Source organism: Astatotilapia calliptera, chromosome 22 (genome assembly GCF_964374335.1).
Source record: "Astatotilapia calliptera chromosome 22, fAstCal68.1, whole genome shotgun sequence".
In the NCBI taxonomy this organism is placed as follows: Eukaryota; Metazoa; Chordata; class Actinopteri; order Cichliformes; family Cichlidae; genus Astatotilapia; species Astatotilapia calliptera.
The window spans coordinates 30,295,001-30,316,514 of NC_137442.1; the positions used below are offsets into that span (position 1 = coordinate 30,295,001).

General features: G+C 42.6%; 1 protein-coding gene across 1 annotated transcript in view; it reads left to right on the forward strand.

Annotated features, from left to right (window-relative positions):
* The window catches only part of LOC113015008 (visinin-like protein 1), a 34,016-nt gene that overhangs the window by 7,462 nt on the left and 5,040 nt on the right, over positions 1 to 21,514 (forward strand). The gene's annotated exons all lie outside the window — the stretch shown is intronic.

Sequence of the window (21,514 nt, forward strand, 5' to 3'; positions counted from 1 at the left end):
CTGCATTCATTTAGGTGATCCTGAAAGAGCGCAAAATTTTCAAAGAAGGCGGACCGTTGTGTAACTCAATAACTTTGTGTTCTTGTGACAAAGACTGCTTTGAGAGAAAATAATTTAGGTTCACCACACGAATAATAATTGCAGTAACGCTGGAGTGCTACATTTGCGTTGAATGAGATTAAAAATAATGTTTAAGCTTAAAGAGGGGCTTGAATTTATTTCTTTGACTTTACAAATACTTAAGTGCAAAAATGTACTCCTCCTACCCCCAGTGCCCCAACAAACTCATTCATTTTGTGTTCAGAATCAGCCTCTGCTGGTTTTGAATAATTTTAGGTTTACACAAAGAAAATCAAATTAATTTGGTATTTTTTAATTGCATTTGTGAACAACTAACATAATTTGCATGTGTTCTTTGAAAGGAGGACCTGAATCTGTTTTTTGAGTGTAGAAATGTATGACTTAGCTTAGTGCCAGTTGTTGCTACGAGTTGACATTCGACGGTCGCTAGTTGTGATAGGATATTCAATAATTTGCTGTGTATTGAAGAAATTATTGGCCCTTTTGCCATTGGCTTCTTTGGTCCTGTAGAAGAAGATCCGTCCTTATTGGTTTTTCTGGGAATCGGTGTACCACTAATGGATGGCTAAGTAAGCATCAAACATGTTCAATTGAATGGCACAGTTCCATAAATCAGCTCACGGCTACAATAGCTAGCTTTGAATGAGCATCAGAATAGCTGGGTGCATCCCTACGCCAATAACCCCAGATCCTAATCTGGTGAAATACGGCAAAGGCCACCTTACAAAACATCTGATTGGCTCCTGCATCCGGTTCAAAGCATTAGGGGTATCCTGAAGTTGTATTTTTATCTGTCTACCATCTTCGAACATGGCTTTCATTTCGATCTTAACTACACACTTGTAATGTTTCGTGACTGCATCTTACATGATTGTTATGTTTACATCACCCAAAGTACTTAAAAAAGTCCAGTAGGTGTCTCCAGGGCCACATGTTGCCAGGATGACTTGTGGAAAGACAGAAAATTCACAAGTTGAAAACGGTATCAGGTACAGTACTGTGGCTGATTGCAAAACTGCCATGTTTGTTACTTCGCTTCAGAGCAATCCATAGCAGGGACATTTATTTTGATGTCCTTGTACTCATTACATAATAGCAGCAGCAGGCTGTTCCCTAAACATTCGGTAGGTTGATCACCTGATCTTTGCAGCATTGTTAAACACAGCCGAAGCGCCACTGTTATTTCCAACAGTGGGTGGAAAGAAGCTACAGTTACACACAAGAGCTGACTGAGTGACAGATCACTGGAAAGGAAAACACATTATTATCGTTACATGCTCTTCCCCCCGGAAAGAATGACCTATTGATCCACTTTCTGTGTAGTACAATAATATCAGCTCGCAGGAACATGTTACACTACAATTTCCTGTATGTGACTGTTCATTTGAATGTGTTGTTTGTTTTTCCAGTGTCCTCTTTCCCCCCCTTTTTTTTCATGTCCTACATCTGTGGATAAAAGATGCACTGACCCCCCCTCCCCACCTCCCCCCACACATCTCCCTTTTTTTTATTCTCTCCCCTTGTATCACTTCCATTTTGTGGTAAGCCTGTGGCCAGGTGTACTGTGCATCTGTCTCATGCATCACTGGCTCAGTGTGTGCTTTGTGTTTGTGAGGGCAGCTGGCATGAGCTGCTGCATGCGCGTCTCTTGACTGATTGATTCGTCCATTCCTGTCTCGTGCTTTATTAGCCAGGGAGGCAGATGTTGCGGTAGAAAAAAATTACTGTGGCAAGGGAGTGGGGGGCACAGTCCTAGCTCCTGTCTGCTTCTGAATGGATGACAATGGCTGTGGGAAAACAAAGGAATGTTGAGTGAAGGAGTTAGGTATTATTGATGAATAACTAATGAACACCCACAGTTACTAATGGACACCGCTGTTAGAGGCTCCCTCCCACACTTTAAAATAAGCAGTTTATGTGAGCCTTGATACTAAAATTGTCCTTAGTTGTTAAAATGTCTGACTCCTCTGTCTGTCAGCCATGTGATCGTCTCTCATCTGGACACAAACTTTCTACCTTTATTTTCATGTCCCTAAAAACATTTTTTGTGCACTTGGTCTCATAGGTGCTGATTAATTTCTGTGTACAGGAAATCAACGATCTCCACTTCAATCCACCACGTTGGTGGTGGAATCATGAGTCTTGCATGTGAAGGTTTTTTCCCTTTTTCATCTGTGAGTTATTAGTTATGTTAATTTGTAATTAATTACCACTATAAACTGTCTTTTGGGTCACACAGGCCTAGAGACTGGTTGGTGACTGCCTGTCAAATAGTGGTTGCTAGTGAACAATGTAAATTCTCTCAATGGTTGCCAGTTGGTTGCTGTTGGATGAAATTAATCACAAAAAAGTATGCAGTCCACTGAAAATATTCTCGTGATCGCTTTGATCATCAACAAATTGTTCAGATGCTGACTTGTCAGCAACAACTTGCCAACTGCTCTCTAAGCAACAGTAAGACTGTGAATAATGCGATGCAAACTGGAAGTAGGGACCATTTTGTTGTGCCTTTTGAAATATTTTGGTTCAATTGTAAGATAAAATTTTTACTTTTAATATTCTCTGTTTTTGGTCAGACTTTTTCAATCGGGTAGAGAGTAAATGGCAAGTGTTTGCAGATCTGTCAGTATCTGCCATGCAAGCTCCAGGCGATCATGGCAATCTGCTAACGACCAATGCAGTTGCACTAGTCCCCTTATTCCTCCAAATCTGTCTAACTATTTCACAACTGAAAGAATTAAATCAAATAAAATTTTATTTATATATCACCAAATCACAACAAGAGTCGCCTTAAGGCGCTTTATATTGTAAGGTAGACTCTACAATAATACATACAGAGTAAAACCCAACAATCATACGACCCCCTGTGAACAAGCACTTTGGCGACAGTGGGAAGAAAAACTCCCTTTTAACAGGAAGAAACCTCCAGCAGAACCAGGCTCAGTGAGGGGCGGGGCCATCTGCTGGTTGACTGGTTGGGGGTGAGAGAAGGAAGACTCATAGGGGAATGTATGATTTTCTTTTCTACCTTTTTAAATGTTGGAATATTTTTATATGAACCTATCAATGAGGAAAATGACTAAGGAGGTATATATTGTGATATTCTGAGTTAGCGACAATCTTTTAAACAATAATTTGGCCACCGGGTACAGTAATGCCAATATTTTATATAATTTAATTATGAGGGTTTTTTTTATATCTTTTGCTAAAACAAGAAAACAGATACATCTTGAGTATTACAAGTTATTCATCACACTGTTTTGAAACAGTTAACTAAATGTAAACACATTCAGCAAAAGTCCGACATATCAGAAAATGTATTTGTTGATATTTGCTGATACCAGTCAACAATGCTAATATCAGTTGATGCTGACATCCATCTGATTCAGTGGTGTACCCCTAAAAGTGACAGGCTGAAATGTGTTCACCAAGTATGATTTCCATACAGTTATCCACTATGAATTATTTCTTGTATCCAAACTTAGAAAGTGTCTACCTTTAATAGTGGACAGCCATTCAGTTTAGTTTGTTCTATGTGGTTAAGGTCTATGCAGATGTTTCAGGCTGAGCTAATTTTAAACACTTTATATTCTGATAATTTATAAAACCGCATGTTTGTAGGAGCTGTTCTCTGATGACCACACATCTAAAAAAAGCAAACAGCTTTTAATAGTTAAATATGAATTAAAATTAAAATTTAATGTGATTTATTAGCAAAGTAGGTAGTTAAACATAGTTTAACACACACAGTTATTTCTCAGAGATATTATTCTTAATCTTCTTCATCTTGCTTGTTTTTTTGAACACAAGATGGCAGTGTCCTATGTCAGCTTCCAGTGAGAATTTTGGTACCTAAGTCCAGTTGCAAAATACGCAAGAAAGTGGTTCCATCGAAACATGAAAAGAACAAACATATTTCATCACTTGAGGCAAAAACACCATCACATACTATCAGGTTATAAAGACAGACAAAGGGGGAAATATTAGCCACTGGTGACATATGGCCCAAAAGTAAACAACAGTTTCCATATAGACAGAGGGCCCGTTCTTCGTACGTCGCTTACTACATCCAAGATCAAATGACACATCCAAGATCAAATCATCGCGCTAACTCTGAGCTCACTATTCCGGTTCCCCGAACACACCTGTTGTTGACGATTAGTATAGCTGGATGAAGTAATGTGAGATCACTGGGTGGCCCAACAGGGGCTACGCATCGATAGTAGAAACATTGATCGGCAACCCTTTGATTGGTCGGCGAAAATGTCGAAGGAGCGCGCTCGGTATTCTTCGGCAGCAGAGCAAGAACTCTTGAGTGAGGGATTTTAGGAGTTTCAGAGTCTAATTAAAACGCAAGGGAACACTGCAAAGGCTGCAAAAGCAAGGAGAGAGGGCTGGCAGAAAGTTGCTGACAAATTAAACTCGTAAGTAATTTAATAATAACAATAATAATGGAGTGGATCTATATAGCGCTCTTCAAGGCACCCAAAGCGTTTTACAATGCCACTATTCAGTCACTCTCACATTCACACACTGGTAGCTGTCACAGCTGCCCTGGGACAGAAGCCAGGCTGCCATATCGCGCCATCGGCCCCTCTGGCCAACACCAGTAGGTGGTAGGGTAGATTTATCATATCACACTATATTATCCAATATTATATTTATAGCCGTGGTCTCCCATCTTGATTACACGAAGTAATTTACAATTACTACTCTGAAATCTGAATTACATCTGTAATAATCACATACATGTAATAGAATGTTAATAGTACATTTCCCTTTTTTAGGAAATGACCTGTATGTATCTGTGTGACATCAATAAAAGGATCAAGTGCTGCATTACCTTTAGTTACATTGATGTTATTTATTTATGGTACAACAGTGGTAAAATATCGCTGTTGCTTTCGTATACATGAAGCGGAAATACCTGAGTGGCCGCGATCTAATCCTGTTTACATAAAGTAAACCTGCTCCCGAGCAGGTTTATGCTTACGGCTCTGTTGCTATGACAGCAAGTCCCGGATGGGCTTCGAAGAACCGAACGATCCAGGATCACGCGAAATCGTCAACAGTCAAATCCGGCTAACTTACTTAGCGAGGTACGAAGAACGGGCCCAGAGAGAGAAGAGAGAGTACAAACCACAATATTTATCCCCAATATTTATAAGTTGCTGGAATACTTAAGACAACAATTATAGAAATAGACAACAATTAGTGCAGCAGTCAGAAATGAATCATCCAGACTTCAGAAAATGTGCAGCAATTGTGGCAATAAATAAAATACTGATCTTTTAGATATGATGGTTAAAGGTTAGATGAGAAAATGATTCATAAGGGTACATGCACACATCTGTTTTGTCCCCTGTGTTTCTCCCTAGGCTTTCCTAGTCCTAAATTAGCATTTGAACAGTGTTGAGGTGAGCTGTGTTTCTATAGCAATCTGTCCTTACTGCAGCACGTACCATGCTATGATATAACCTGATATGGAGATTAAATATGAGACTATATTTGTAGGAAACAACATGTCCTTTTATAATTGTAAGAAGTCATTTTGTGCCTTATATAAGAGACATTAACCTCTGCAATCCTGCTGTTGTGGGCTGTCTCTCCCTCAGTTTCTCTCCAGAGACGGAGATGTACCAAGGCCAATACACCTCCGCCGTTCGTCTGTGCCTCAGAATTTGCATTAAATGGGATTAATACCACTACATTAACTAAGTGCAAGATGAAATAGTCATTTCTGATGCCACTTGAAGGTCCCAGGGTTAATAACTTTTCTGGAAAATCCTGCTTACTAATAGTTCTTCTAAGATTTAGCTATGTAATGACTCTCAAAGATCATGGTCTGGGTTCATACCTCAAATGTTGGGTGCATGGTTTTAGTTCATAGCTCATTTTAAGGAATAGAGCTAGCATGCAGCTAGCTGACATTACATCTCACACTTTTCTACTGTCTTTTATAGACAGTATAAAAGATGGCTGTACCCTTGAGCTAAGCATTTTTGCCACTGCCATCTTGGTTTTTTGGAACCAGATCTAACAAATAAGTGACAGATCTCACTGTGAAACTGTGTGCTTATTGGTTGATAGATTTATGCAGGGCAAGAAGTCTTTTTGCAACTACGAGATTTGTTTCCTTCGCTAAATATCATGCCTCTTTAAGGCACTTATATGTGGGCTTCACTTTTCAGTCCCAGAAGCTACACCCAACTTTTATGCTGTCTGTGTGTGGGCATTATCAATGTTTACATCCTGTTATGCTAGCCTTTTTTCATGGGTAGATGGACGTTTCCTTCCGGCCAGTGGTACGACTGAAGACCTTTCACACCTGAAGTCTGTGTGAATATTTTTTGCATTAAATATTTTTGGGACTCACCTATTTTTAATACAACCGTTCACACCGATCACGTAATTTCTCAGGAAGAATTTGCAGCATTTATAAAAAGATCTGACCAATCAGTCACCTGCGTTCAGCCATATGTGTACTGAGTAAGTGCGCATCTGTCTCATTTCTCTCTTTGAGAGACAATAAAACCAGGAAATATCATCTGAGGCTCTGGATGAAGAGCTGATAAAGAAAAAAAAGAGAATGCAATACAGGTAAGTGCAAAAAGGCTGCTGCAAGGAAAAAGATACCACTCTGATTGGAAGGACGACTAATATGCTTGAAAGGTTTAAACACAACCATGTCGTTATTCTGAAGCTTATGTCAAAAAGGGCAGCAGAAAGCACAAATAACTTGTCAACTTTTCACATAGAGGACGATTAGCCTTTTCCCCCTTCCTCTAACATTTCATCATATGACTGCATGAGAATTGAATCAGTTTGGATGTTTTCCACAGTGTAATGGCCCTCTCTTCACTTCAGCAATATCTAATCAAAACACATCAGCGTCACGCGGGATGTGGAAGACTCTGGTACATATTTAGATTTTCAATAAAATCACAGATCCAGCTCATATATCTGTCAGCCATTTCGTCAGGTCCAGTTGGCAGAGGGACTATTTCGATTGGCCGAAAGCCTCATTCTCCATCCCGGATGGTGGCTTGGCAGTGAGCTGGGCAGCTGTTGTCAAGGCGACATATTGTTCAATTTCATTTTTGATGACTTGGTCTGCTGCCATAAAGACCATTCTGGTTGGGGTTTCTCATTCACATATCAATAGGAAGGCAGTCCATGTCTCATCAGACATCTCTGTCTTCTTTTATTCACTTCCTTTGCTTTCTCTATTGAAAAGACACACACACACACACACACACACACACACACACACACACACACACACACACACACACTGGACCGTGCAGTTCATAGGGAGGCTGGTATTGGACTGGTATGTGATTGATTGTTCCTCTATTGCTGCTACGGTCCATCGTACTTTTTCCACTCTCACAAAGGTTATTGCCACTGCAAACACTGAGCACACACACAGACACACACACAGACAAAACTAAAGACTGTAAGAGAGCCCAGCTTGCCATTTTTGCTTCCTTTCCAACTCAATTACAGCTTTTGCCAGCTAATCATTTTCAGTCGCTGGGACACCAACACATTGTCCCCTCTGGGATGTGTTTGGTTAAAGCCAGCCCGCATGAGCCTCATCATAATGACTGTGTATTCACCCTTGTTTTGTTCCTTGTGTGTAGTCTCTTGAGTGTCTGTGAAGAAAAATATTTGGACTCCATCGAAGAACTGTGTGAATTCAAATAAAGTATTGCAGTGGCACGATAAACAGCATCCCCATATGATATGGTCAATGCAGGCACTGAAGGTTCCTCTGCCTTTATTTAAGTGAAGCAAGAGAGCGATCAAAACACAAAAGAGAATTAGAAAAAAACATTTATATGTAAATGTAAATGAATAAATAAATCTGTTTTTTGGGAAAACAATCGGCAGCCACGAAGGGTGAAAAAGTTTCACTAACCTGAAAACTAAAAAACTGCAGTTTCTTGAATGACCACTGGAGGCTGTCTCCCAAAGCTAGTCAGTCTCCATAGAGACGCCCAACTAAACAACACTGAAAAGCATGTTTACAGAGCAGGACAAAATGACTATTGGTTTTAATATTGGGTGAATTAATGTTTTTCATATTATTCTACTGCAATAAAAATTCTTCTATTATTATTCTTCCATTGGCATGGCTGCTTTGACTGAGGTGTGCTGGTACAGGCAGCTGTAGCTGATTTCAGCATTGGATACATAGAGTACCAAATCTGGGCATTTTGCCTTGCATAGCAGCACCTGTCACGAATCGGCTGTGCGCAGCAGGCAGTGTACGACCCAAACGCAGACTCATAGGCGGAACATGAACTCAAAACACAGCTTTATTTGCTGAGAATGGAAAATAATAACAAAAACATGGGGAAGAACACGGGGAAACACACAACTGTGAGGGAGAACGCAACACTGAACGGAGGGAGGCAGAGGATTAAATACACAGTACAATGATGAGGGAACAGAAAACACATGGGGAACACAGTTGACACAAGTTAGACATGACGAGACCAGGGATGATAAACTAAACGCACTGAACATGGAACATATGACCTTCACAATAAAACAGGAAATGAAAGAACGCAAGACTGAGAGAGGAGTGGAGGAACAGCAGATGAGAGGGGACATGATGGGCCGGGGGACACAGCGGTCACATAAACACAGAGAGACACAGGGCAAAGACACAAGGGGGAACCTAATAATCCAAAAACTAAACAGGGTCTGTAAGAAACTCCAAAATAGAATAACTATGACTATAAATGAACCTGAAAATAAACCATAATACAAAATATTATCAAAACACACACAAATGACCCAGAACTGTGACAGCGCCATCCTGTTTGGGGCAACATCAGACACTTCTAACTTGACTAGTGGTAAATCTGAGGTGTACACCAGTTTAGTTGCATAAAACAACTACTCTGACATAGGGCTGTTCGATATAACGATATATATCGGATGACGATATAAAAACATCTATCGTTTCATTTTATGTTATCGTTTGTTTACGATCTTTTAAACTGTTTACAGCAATATTTTTTCACTGTTTTGATGGTCACTGTAGAGGCTATATTCATTTCTTAAAGTTCTCTCTTTCTCTTATATTTAATATAACCACACTACGGACGGCCAAGCGCCTGTTTTTATGCGTTGACGTTAGCAACAACGACGGTAAAACCATCGCGTGTCCGCTTGTTTATTTTCCACATAAACCTTTCACAATAAAGCTCAAGATCCTGTTGAGACTTTTCAAAATAAACTGAATCACGTGAAATAGTATGCAAAGTATTGACAGATGAGAAGCAAAAAAGAGCCATCAGGTGCTAAAAAATAAACCTTAGACTCTAACGTTAGAACAGGCTTTTCCCTGCAGCACGCCGTGTAATAAATACTGACAAAGAAAACGGCGGCCATTAAAACTTATGTCTAAAAATGTATAGCTTCACGCATCGGTTAAATGCAAACTCAGGCAAATTATTAAAAAAAAATAACAAACATGGATGGATACCTTTTCAGGATTTGGCCTGCTGTGTCACATTCTGATATTCTGATCTAGATTATACTGCAGAAAAGATGAATCACTGTCATTAAACAGAAGCTGAGGTTAATGTTCTCAGTCGAGGTTGAACCCCCCCCCCCCAAAAAGAAAAGAGTTTGGTTGATATGCATTAAAGAATAATTCTCTCAGTGTAATGTTGACCCAAACACTAAAACTGACTTGTAATCCCATCACTGTCACTGCTACAGGAAGGCCTTGTCAAATAAGAAAAGCTTATTTCAGGGCACTTGCTCAAACAGCTAACCCTGTTGGTTTTCTTGGGTGTACAGTTTCTTACTGCCATCTGATCTCACTCTGAGAAACTTGGAGTGTAGCGCTTCAGTCATACATCAGTCTCCCATAGTGCTGTGAATTTGGGAAAAAGAGGTACTGTGGACTCTTGCATGGTTTAACAGTTTATCCAGTCAGATAGATCATGCCATCATGCTGGGGAAACACACACACACACACACACACACACACACACACACACACACACACACACTGAGTGTCCCCTGCATTTACTTAGTGTTTAGTATCAGTCTGACAGCTGGAATGAACATGCATTAAGGCCCCTTCAGACTCAATAAGAAACACGTCTTTCTCTCTTGAATGGCTGTTGGGACAATTTTCTACAAGCTCTTCTTATCTGCCTGACATCTCACATCTCTCTCCATCCTCCCATCTTTATCACCTTTTCTCTCCCCGTGGTTCTCCTTCTCTCTGTCTGTTGTCTTCTCTCTGAGAAGTGTGAATCCAGATTGAGTCATCCGCTCCAGTCTTTTCTATATGGAGCCTCTTCATTTTTCTTCTTCTCCTTTTTCTCTTGTGTCATTTTCGTGTCAGCGTGTGAGTGTCTGTAAGGGTAAGATTGTCAGTGTGTGATAGACCTAATAGGTCTGTGGTTGAAGCCGACATGTTTGCGTGTCTGTTTGCGTGTGCGTTTGCACTGTGTGTTGACGTGAATGGAATGTCGAAGACGTCATCATGCAGAACAACAGCATGTTGCCACACCAACTGATCTTTTAGCTAAGAGCTACAGAGCTGACTTTCTGGGCTGTACACTAGAGGGAAACAGCAGCATTTAGGCATTAAAACATACTCATATTAGTACATTAGGAGGTGATGCTGATTTCTCATTGAATAGGATCCTTTCTTAGGTTGTTAAGGATTTATTATGTCCCTCTGGAAACTGGTAATCTTGGATTCAGGATTCACTAATTGATCTGACTTGAAAATTTAGAAAGAGCATTGTCTTTGCTTGCGAATGACATTCTCCATGGGGGTTTAGCACGTTGAGGAAAATTATTTGGTTGTTTGGTTCACCTTGTGTCTGCAGATGATGCTTTTTCTTTAAGTGACTCCCTGGTAACCAGCGGTTGCTAGATAAAAAGTATATTCCACTACAAGTTAGTGAGTGGTTCCTGCAGGTTGCTGGCAGTCACTAGTGTGAAATTGGTGAAATCGTCCTTGCAATTGCTTTGGTTACTAGCAGGTCACCACAGTAACCAGTAGTTTGCATGGAAGATGCTGACTTATCTCCATCTCTCTGGAAACTAGGATGGAAACTGCAAACTGCAGTGAAACGATGATGCAAACCACAAACCCAGACTGTTCCACTTCAAAGTAAAAGTTACAGGTTTTGAAATGTGTCGATTGGAGCTCAGTCGCAACTGTGAAGGTGAACATTGTTCGGTACTGGTTACAGCTTGGAGAGTAAGTGGCAAGGGTTTCCTGAAAAGTGGGTGTCTCCCTTGCAGACTTTTAAGGAGTGCATTAATCAGCTGGCAACTAAACAAATCACAAAATATTTTTTGGTGCATCACCTCTGTGACACAGCCACAACGTCTAAGAGCCACTCAGCAAAAAAAAAAAAAAGCCCAAACAAAGTGCAGAAAATTAAAGTCCAAACCTAAAGATTCTCCAACTGCCACACCTCCAACTTCCTAATGTGGCCTTTGTATGTCTGTTAACCTCAGATCAGTAACAACAAAGGAAAATGCATGGATTGGAAAGATGCAGGAGACATCAGACAACACTGCGTATTATTATTGTAATTAGTATAATATAATTATATTCTAATGATATTTTGAGAAAGTTTTGGCTGGCCAGATTACAAGATGAGGAACTGACTGGAGAGGCAGCTGAATACTTTATTATTTATTGTCACAAATTATAAATTTTTATTAATTTATTTAAGGAAATGTTGTTGTACCTTTTTTCAGGCGCACATATGCACATGCTGTCACGGTCTGGCTGGGGCAGACCGTATGTGTTGCAGGGAAGGACTCAAGCGCAGACCAAAACGTGGTGTGGATTAACAAAACAAGCCGTTTAATAAGGCAAGAAACAAGGGTACAAAATAATAGGGCATGGGTGAAAACTAAACAATAACCTAAACTGGGTGAACTAATAACAAAACATGAAAAACCTTAACCATAATGAACTGACATGGGTACCTGGAGATGAGACATGGATGAGCAGACGACCTGACAAGGAATGACTGAAAGCGCGCGGACTAAATACACACAGGAGGATAATGAGGAAAGTGGGAACACATGAGGAAACAGCTGACACACATGAACATAACGACGTGACAAGGGGAGCGTAACATTAACAACATTGAACCTAGGAACACAGGAACCCTTCAAAATAAAACCGGAAATCTAATGAAACGCAGACCTGACAACATAAGACACATAGATAAGAAACACACGAAGCGAAGGGCAAGGGAGACTTCACAGGGTATGACAATACAAGGGGGGAACTGATAAACAGATGCACCTAGGAAACATAATAAGCTAGAACATACACTAACAGCATCAAAAGAACTGAAACTCAAAACACTGGGTCATAAGACCCAGGACTGTGACAGAGCCCCCCCTTTAAGGGCGGATTCCAGACGCCTGAAACCTCGACAAAACAAAAACAAAAAACAACCCACCAAGGGCGGGCGGCGGGGGTCCAGGATGGAGGGCCAGAAACAAGGCCACAAAAAACAAAATGTCCAACAAAATCACAGGAGCACAGGGAACAGTTCATGACTCCTCAGGGGGCCGACCCGGAGGGTGACGGTCCAGAAAATCATAGTTCATGTGATCAGGGGGCCGACCCGGAGGGTGACGGTCCAGAAAATCATAGGTCATGTGATCAGGGGGCCGGCCCGGAGGCCGACGGCACAGCAATCCATGGTCGAACAGTTCCGGGGGCCGTCCGTGCGGACGGCAATGGTGGCGACATGGAAACCGTTCAGGGGGCCGACCGTGCGGACGGCAACGGCGTAGAAACAGTTCAGGGGGCCGACCGTGCGGACGGCAACGGCGTAGAAACAGTTCAGGGGGCCGACCTCGATGGCGGCGACGTCCAGCAGGTGGCCGAAGATTCCCGGGTGCAGAGCGAGGCTTGGGCGGCGGCATAACAGCCGTAGGACCAGGCGAGGCAGAAGCAGGAGCCGAGGAAGACTCGGATGAGGCCGGACCAGGCGAGGCAGAGGCAGAGGCCGGACCAGGCGAGGCAGAGGCAGAGGCCGAAGACTCTGACGAGGCCGAAGACTCTGACGAAGCCGAAGACTCTGACGAAGCCGGCCCAGGCGAAGATGAAGACTCTGACGAAGCCGGACCAGGCGAAGCCGAGGCTGAAGCTGGACCAGGCGAAGCAGAAGCAGAAGGTGGCTGGACGAGCTCCTCGGGCCCGCCAGCAGACGTGGCATGAGGCTGGATGGGCTCCTCGGGCCCTCCAGCTGACGAGGCATGAGGCTGGATGGGCTCCTCGGGCCCTCCAGCAGACGAAACTTGAAGCTGGCTGGGTTCTCCTGAACCTCCAGCAGACAAAACATAAAGCTGGCCGGGTTCTCCTGAACCTCCAGCAGACAAAACATGAAGCTGGCTGGGTTCTCCTGAACCTCCAGCAGACAAAACATAAAGCTGGCCGGGTTCTCCTGAACCTCCAGCAGACAAAACATGAAGCTGGCTGGGTTCTGCTGAACCTCCAGCAGACGAAGCATGAAGCTGGCTGGGTTCTGCTGAACCTCCAGCAGACGAAGCATGAAGCTGGCTGGGTTCTGCTGAACCTCCAGCAGACGAAGCATGAGGCTGGCTGGGTTCTGCTGAACCTCCAGCAGACGAAGCATGAAGCTGGCTGGGTTCTCCTGAACCTCCAGCAGATGAAGCATGAGGCTGGCTGGGTTCTGCTGAACCTCCAGCAGACGAAGCATGAGGCTGGCTGGGTTCTCCTGAACCTCCAGCAGACGAAGCATGAAGCTGGCTGGGTTCTCCTGAACCTCCAGCAGATGAAGCATGAGGCTGGCTGGGTTCTGCTGAACCTCCAGCAGACGAAGCATGAGGCTGGCTGGGTTCTCCTGAACCACCAGCAAACGAAGCATGACCAGCAGGTGTAGAGACCACCGGCTGGACAGAAGGCTGAGCAGGCGATGGAGCGAATGACTGAGCTGAACAATGGGGAGCTGGCTGAGCTGCACAGTGGGCTAAGGGCTGAGCTAACGGAAACGCAGGAAAATGACCTATGGACTGGGCTGCTATCAGAGCTAATGACTGAGCTATAGACTGAAAAGCATGCAGTAGTGGTGGTGGTGTTGGTTGCAGACTGAATTCTCCTGAGCCTTCAGTAGAGACAGGGACGGGTGCAGGAGCATGCCGGACACTAGTCACTCCCACCCGAGGAGTAGGTACGGGTGCGGAGACGGGCTGTATCCTGGCTGCCCTCACCTTGGGGACCGGAACAGGTACCGGCAACGGCTGGGCAACTGCCCTTCCCACCCGAGGAGCTGATACGGGTGCAGAAAGGGTCAGAGCCTCAGCCGGCCTGGAAACCAGAGCAGGGACCAGCTGGGCCTCAGACTCCCTCACCCGAGGAACTGGTACGGGTGCAGGGGTACGCTGGGCCCGAGCTGCCCTGGCAGCAGAAACACGAACAGGCAAAGGAGCAGGCTCAGAAAAAACAGTCTTAGAAACAGCAGGCTTAGGGTTAATATGTATTGGGTCGACAAAAACGGATCTATCAAAAATGAATCCGCCGTCCACTTCATGTTTAGCAGTCTTAGTATTAGCAGTCTTGGGTTAACGGTCTTAGAGTGAGCTGACTTGGGGATGACTGAACCAGACTTAACAAAACCTGAACTGACAGATCCTGAACTGAGTGTTGTAGACCTGGTAGAAGTGTTAACAGTTTTTCCTTTAACCGCATGTGCAGACTTAAGCGAGCGGGAATTGTCTTTCATCCCTCCCTGCGTAGAGGGAGTAAAACAAAACGGATCCTCCCAGTCCACGTCGTCATCCATAAGGGAAATTCCCCATGGATCGGAAGTGAGCCGATTGTTGTTAATGTCAGACGGGACGTGAGAATAAAAGTCATTTTCACTCACCACCGTGTGCTCGGCATTGTCCAGTTTATGGCGACGGGTGCGCCGCTTCCTTCGAGCGGAGGAAGCCGGCGGAGCGAGCGACTGAGCCCCCGGTGCACAACACGGCAACAATGAGGCTGGAGCGTGAGCGCCTGTAGCCACGCGAAAAACTCCCACTTGAAGCGGACGAGGTTTGGAAACAGGCGGGGACTCACGGCAGCTCTTGGGACCTCCGAGAGCTAGCCGAGTCCCGTGGAAAATCCGCTCATAGTCGGGGGCGCGCCACGGCTTCCAGCGGAGCTCCTCCTCCAGCTGGGCGAAGGCTGCCTCCCGACGCTCGTAAAGCTCGCGGTCTGCTGAGTCCATAGTGGGTCAGGTCGTACTGTCACGGTCTGGCTGGGGCAGACCGTATGTGTTGCAGGGAAGGACTCAAGCGCAGACCAAAACGTGGTGTGGATTAACAAAACAAGCCGTTTAATAAGGCAAGAAACAAGGGTACAAAATAATAGGGCATGGGTGAAAACTAAACAATAACCTAAACTGGGTGAACTAATAACAAAACATGAAAAACCTTAACCATAATGAACTGACATGGGTACCTGGAGATGAGACATGGATGAGCAGACGACCTGACAAGGAATGACTGAAAGCGCGCGAACTAAATACACACAGGAGGATAATGAGGAAAGTGGGAACACATGAGGAAACAGCTGACACACATGAACATAACGACGTGACAAGGGGAGCGTAACATTAACAACATTGAACCTAGGAACACAGGAACCCTTCAAAATAAAACCGGAAATCTAATGAAACGCAGACCTGACAACATAAGACACATAGATAAGAAACACACGAAGCGAAGGGCAAGGGAGACTTCACAGGGTATGACAATACAAGGGGGGAACTGATAAACAGATGCACCTAGGAAACATAATAAGCTAGAACATACACTAACAGCATCAAAAGAACTGAAACTCAAAACACTGGGTCATAAGACCCAGGACTGTGACACATGCACACTCCCCCCGTCCCTGCTACCCGCCACAATCACAAACTAGTTGTCTAGGAAACACCGTAATTCCTGTTTAACATGCTGATGAAGAGTAACGATTTCTGTCTCAGTGTGCAGCTGTGTCATCCTAATCCACATTTGGTACCATTTTTGCGGCAGTGTTTCTGTCTCTGTGTTTGATGGGCACAGGTGTTGTTTTGGGCCAGGCACCGATCTTTGATTGATCAGTTATTTTGTAGTTAGTAGAGCAGCTGACCGCAGCAGCAGACCTTTTTAAATCACTTAAGGGGGAAGTGAGTCCGGGGTGTGGAGTCTGTATTTCATGCATTCTTATGATCGCATTTTTCTTTCTTCAAGTACAAATGGCACAGCCTTAAGCCCTCACATAAGCCTAACTAAGGCAGACTAAACAAAAAAAGGACATGGACACCTATTAATCTGTGTTCTCAGTCTTTCACATTGGCTCTGCAGAAATCTGACTTATTTGCAATGAAAGACGGCCTAAGAAAAAAGAAACACTGTAGCTCTCCATAACGCCCATTCCCGAAATCTCTGCCCCATTAGATCTCTGCTTCTGTAGGATGAGCTCAGAACACGAGAACCCGACCTCGAAATGATTACAGTGAACCCTAAAGTTGTTTGTTTTTGTGAGTTGTCAGCCATATATATTCTGATTCTTCTAGACGGAATAAGAATCCAGCTCGACTGACTAGTTTTTGCTTCTTGCCGTCTTTCTCTGGAAACTCTATTATCTGCTACATTTGCTTCACTAACAGAGGGATAAAAGCTCATCTTCCCCAGTAGGACCTGAGAAACAACACTCCAACTCTGTGGATTGTGTGTGTGTGTGTGTGTGTGTGTGCGCGCCTTGGAGCGTACAATCCAAAATAAATTGCTTGTGGCATAACTTGTTTTTTGTTGTCTTTGCTACCTTAGTCAGTGATGTACACATTTGCTCAATTAAACACTGAGTCATTTAGACTCAGACCGTTAAGAAAAAGTGTGCATATTCATTTAATGAACACCAAACTGACTATACCTTACTTTTCTGAAGCTAATTAAAGGTTTGTGTGTGTGCTGACCTGGATATTTTGAAGGTTATTATAAGTTGCAGAGATCTCTGTCAGTTGGTTTGCATTACTCAGTGCTCCCTACATAATTAATATTATTATTGTTAATACTTGTTTTTGTTATTTAAAGTGCTTTGCATCACTGCACACAGTGGAAAAACTCACCTGTTCTCACATGAATGTAATGGCAAGGAAGTACTGAATTTTAGATGGCAGTAGGAGCGTGGATCACTTATGACTGAGCAGCCCAGACGTTACTTTCAGGTGTTTCAGGTGAGAGCAGTGCACAAGCACCACCTATTATTCATGCTAAGCTGTATCTCAGTTGCAGTACCATGTTTTATGCTTGTTTTAGCTGCAACATTTTTAATGTTATAAAAGGAAACAGATAGCTTGAGCTAGCTTTTAATAGAGAACGTGGGCATGCTGAGCATGCTAGCTGCAGAGTGTTACTGCAACGTTTTGCCGATTTGAGATACGGGACTGAAATAATCTGGCTAATTTGTTTTTTTGTTGCTGGTTTTTGTCAGTTAACAGTCTTCACATTTTATGTTGTGCATTGCTTATCGCTGCTATTCTTAGTTGTTGTGCTTACTCAAGTTTTACTGGCTGATGCAAATGAGCTCAGAGTAACAGCCAACTGCCAGCTTGGTAACAGCAACGCAAGCTGATGGTAACGCCAGACAGCCTGTTTTGTGTTATAGATAAATAAACACCACTGCACTCCTACAGTGATATATGACCAGAGTGTGCAGAGCGTCCATTTGAATGGAAAATTATGGAAGTGGACATATCAACGTGTTTAAGCTGAAATATTGTGCTGTTTCAAGAAAAAAAATATTTGCTCATCAACACATCTAAAAGTCAGCAAAAACCTGCATCTACAAATCATGGAACAGTTTCAGAATAATGTTCGTTAGCACAACATTGTGAAGACTTCAGTATCTCTTGTGAATATATCATCATGTACAGTACTTATTATAATCAAAAGATTCAAAGAATCTGGAGGAATCTGTGGGCTTGCACTTCTGAAAAGCTATCATCAATGCTGATAGGTATACACGGGGTTTTAGAGAAACATGCTCTCACTGAGATGACCCTTTTTTCAGAGAAGGCCTTGTATATTTCAGCAACACAATGCTGAACTGCATACTGCATCACTTACAACAGCATGGCATTATAGTAGAAGAGCCACTGAGACTGCAGGCAGTGGTGCTGAACTGCCTGCAGTCCAGAGGTTTCAGATTGAAAACAATTTGAGAATTGCGAAATGCAAAATAAGTTAAAATGTGACCCAGGACTGTGGAGCAGCTAGAAATCAGGACAGAGCAAAATTTCAAAAGTCCAGCAGCTGCTGTCCTCGGTTCCCAGATGTTTATGTACTGTTAATAAAAGAGAGAATGCTACATGGTGGCCCTTAGACACGTTGCTCCATTCAAACTCAAAATGACCTCATACTTTCTTTAAAAGTCTTTTTTCAGTATGTTTTCTACATTCTGTGTAAATGAAACACAGGTTTATGAGAGTTTACATTTCATACACTGTCCCAATTTTGGTGAAATTGGCGTTGTAGTCTAAAGGTTAAAGCAACTCTAAACTAAAAAAGTCAAAGGTGTCTGCATTGCTGAGTATATGTAGAGAGGAGCAGTAAAAGGTTGTGATAACACCTCAGTGTCTTCAATTGCTCCTACAATAATGAATCCTTTTTACAGCCTTCCTTTTCTCTTTGACAGCTGTTAAGAGAATTCCTTTTTGCTTTTTAACCTGCTAAGATGACAGCCACCCTTTTCAAAGCGGGGTAATGCTAAAACAACCTGTCACCTATTGAAGTCCCTAATTACTTTTTCTCTGCACTACAGCACTTTCACCTTGTCACAGCTATGCAGAGTCTAAAATATTTCTGCAGTTTGCAGTGATTTGGGGTTCAGCGGCCTCTTCCTGTATGACTCACTGCTATAAAGTAAGACAGGATGATATTTCAGCCATTACACTGACCTCACACTCTGAGGATTTTGTGGCCACTTGGCTGTGGCAGTATTGGCTGTGTCCTGGTGTCAGAGTGTGAAAACTGTCAGACAGGGCCATGAGTCAGGAATGGCGTCATGAAGGCACTGCAGTGGTCCTCTGTGGTGTGAATATGTGCTCGGTGATGGGAGTAATGGGCCATTTTATGGCCAATATAGCGGAGATGCTGTCATGGGCTTAGCTCACATTAGGTGATCATGGAGGTACTGCAGAATGATATCAGTCATTATGGGAATGGAAAGTTCTCTAGTACTGTGTATATGTTTGTTATATATTTTCTCTTCTATAACTTTCTATTCAGTACTTCATTAACATAGAAACCACCTTCAGTTAGTTACACATTTCTGCGTAATTGTACACGGTAATCTAACTTTGCTAGACAAACAATACAGTTTAATCGTTTGCATAAATTTGGTTTTACAGATTATATGCATAGTCAATATAAATAGGGATGCTAGCCTCTTGCTAACATTAGCACTACTGTAGAGAAATGTCAAAACAGACCGCTAGCAGTAATTTCCACTTACTGAATGTGTCTCCTTGTTGGTGACGACAACTTTTCTATTTTATATGTCCACTTTTACTTAACTTATTTTAGTAGCATGTGGAGAATAGCATTTGTTCTAGGAGGCCAATCAAGCTTAGCTCAGTCGCTAATCAGCTGATCCCCATGTTAGTTCACATAAGCTGATGGCTCAGCTAATACCCTTCTCTATTGGGAATTCATATATAATGCATGCTTTAGCCCGACTGCAGCTCATGCTGCCTTGCAAGGCACTTTGCAACCGACCATTGACTTGTTTCATTTGTCTTAGGGTCCTGCTACTGACTCAGAACACAGTCACGGTGCCAGAAATAAATGATTACATAACAAAAACAAATAAGAATAACAAATGAATTGCGTTTAAAAAGTACTCTTTAAGGATTAGGCACAGTGTATTCCTGTGACCATGTAAAAGTGCTGTAACACAGAGAAAAAGCAACAGTGGACGCCAATAATTGACAGGTTGTTTTAGCGTTACCCTGCTTTGAATGGAGTAGCCGTCATCTTATCAAGTCAAAAAGCAAAAATGAATCCTCTTATTGCTGTCAAAGAGCAGGAACAGGAAAAGATAATAAAAAGCAGGAGCCTTAACACTAAACTGAATAAGGTTGATGTTTATCCTTTTATTGCAGTTCTCTACATTTACTGTGCACTGTGGACATCTTTGAATATATTTAGTTTTCAATAGCTTTAACCTGCGGAGTGGTTATAATTGAATTCAGCATGTGTCAATGACGAGAGCAATTTTAAGGTATTTCCTGTGTTGTGGACGGGTTTATTTTGGTTTCCGACAGCTCTGTGTTCCCATAGAGGCCCACACATGCGAATTAATACCGTTTATAAAGTGCATATGCAAATATTATAATTGCCAAGTACTTTGCGACAAATAGATTAAACAGCAACATAATTAGCTACCTCTTAAGTGGGTCTCCACGGATTTTAACTCCACACTTGGACTGCTGCTGGTAGTCCTTGTTTGGTATGCAACCTCTTTGAACTCTTTATAGCGGCATATAAACGAGTCCATCTGCTGCATGTTTCCTAAGAGTGCTAGAACTAAGTGCTAAAGTCACATATACACACATATATTGTGCAAATCTCTGTTGCTTTATTGTTAGCATTAAATTTCAGCAGCTCAATTGAGGCTAGAATAAATGACAGCTGCAAGTGGTTAGATTGACTACAAATTTAATAAAATCTTCTTTTTAATTCAGGATATAAACATAATAGCCAACCCAGTATCACTGCAGAACAGGTAATAGACATGCATGCAGAACTTGCATTACTGCATGAAGAACTTGGATTACCATCAGGGGGAGATAATATATTTAACCTCCTAGGACATGGTGTCCACATATGTGGACATCACATTTTGGGTTATTTAGACCAAAATACTCAATTTTGCTCTACAAGGGCCTGATATCCACTTACGAGGACAATATACTGCTACTGTTCTATCGAAATTTTAAACGACTATCCTCATATGTGGCTCTCATTTTTCTAAAAAACAAAAATCAGGTAAAAAAAAAAATCTGGTCAATCTGGTCATTCTTTGTTTTTACATTCATATCAAAGAGAAATAAAAGATGCATGCCGTGGAAGAGTTCGGGTCTTAGCAGGTTAAAGCCAAGAAGTTGGTAGTGAGCAGAAATGGTTAAGCTAGGTGCTTAAATGCATATACTTGTAAATCCCTCTGCTGTTACTGCAGCTTCCTGCAACTTCTGCATGCGGGTACATGTAACACTTTGGACAGGCAAAGTGTGGACACTATGGACTGCCATGTGTATTACATGCTTTACCGCAATATTGGGTTGTAATAGTAATATTGGGAGAGCACTAATTAACAGTAAACTGCAGTGGTCCCAAAGCAGAGCCTTGGGGCTTTTTT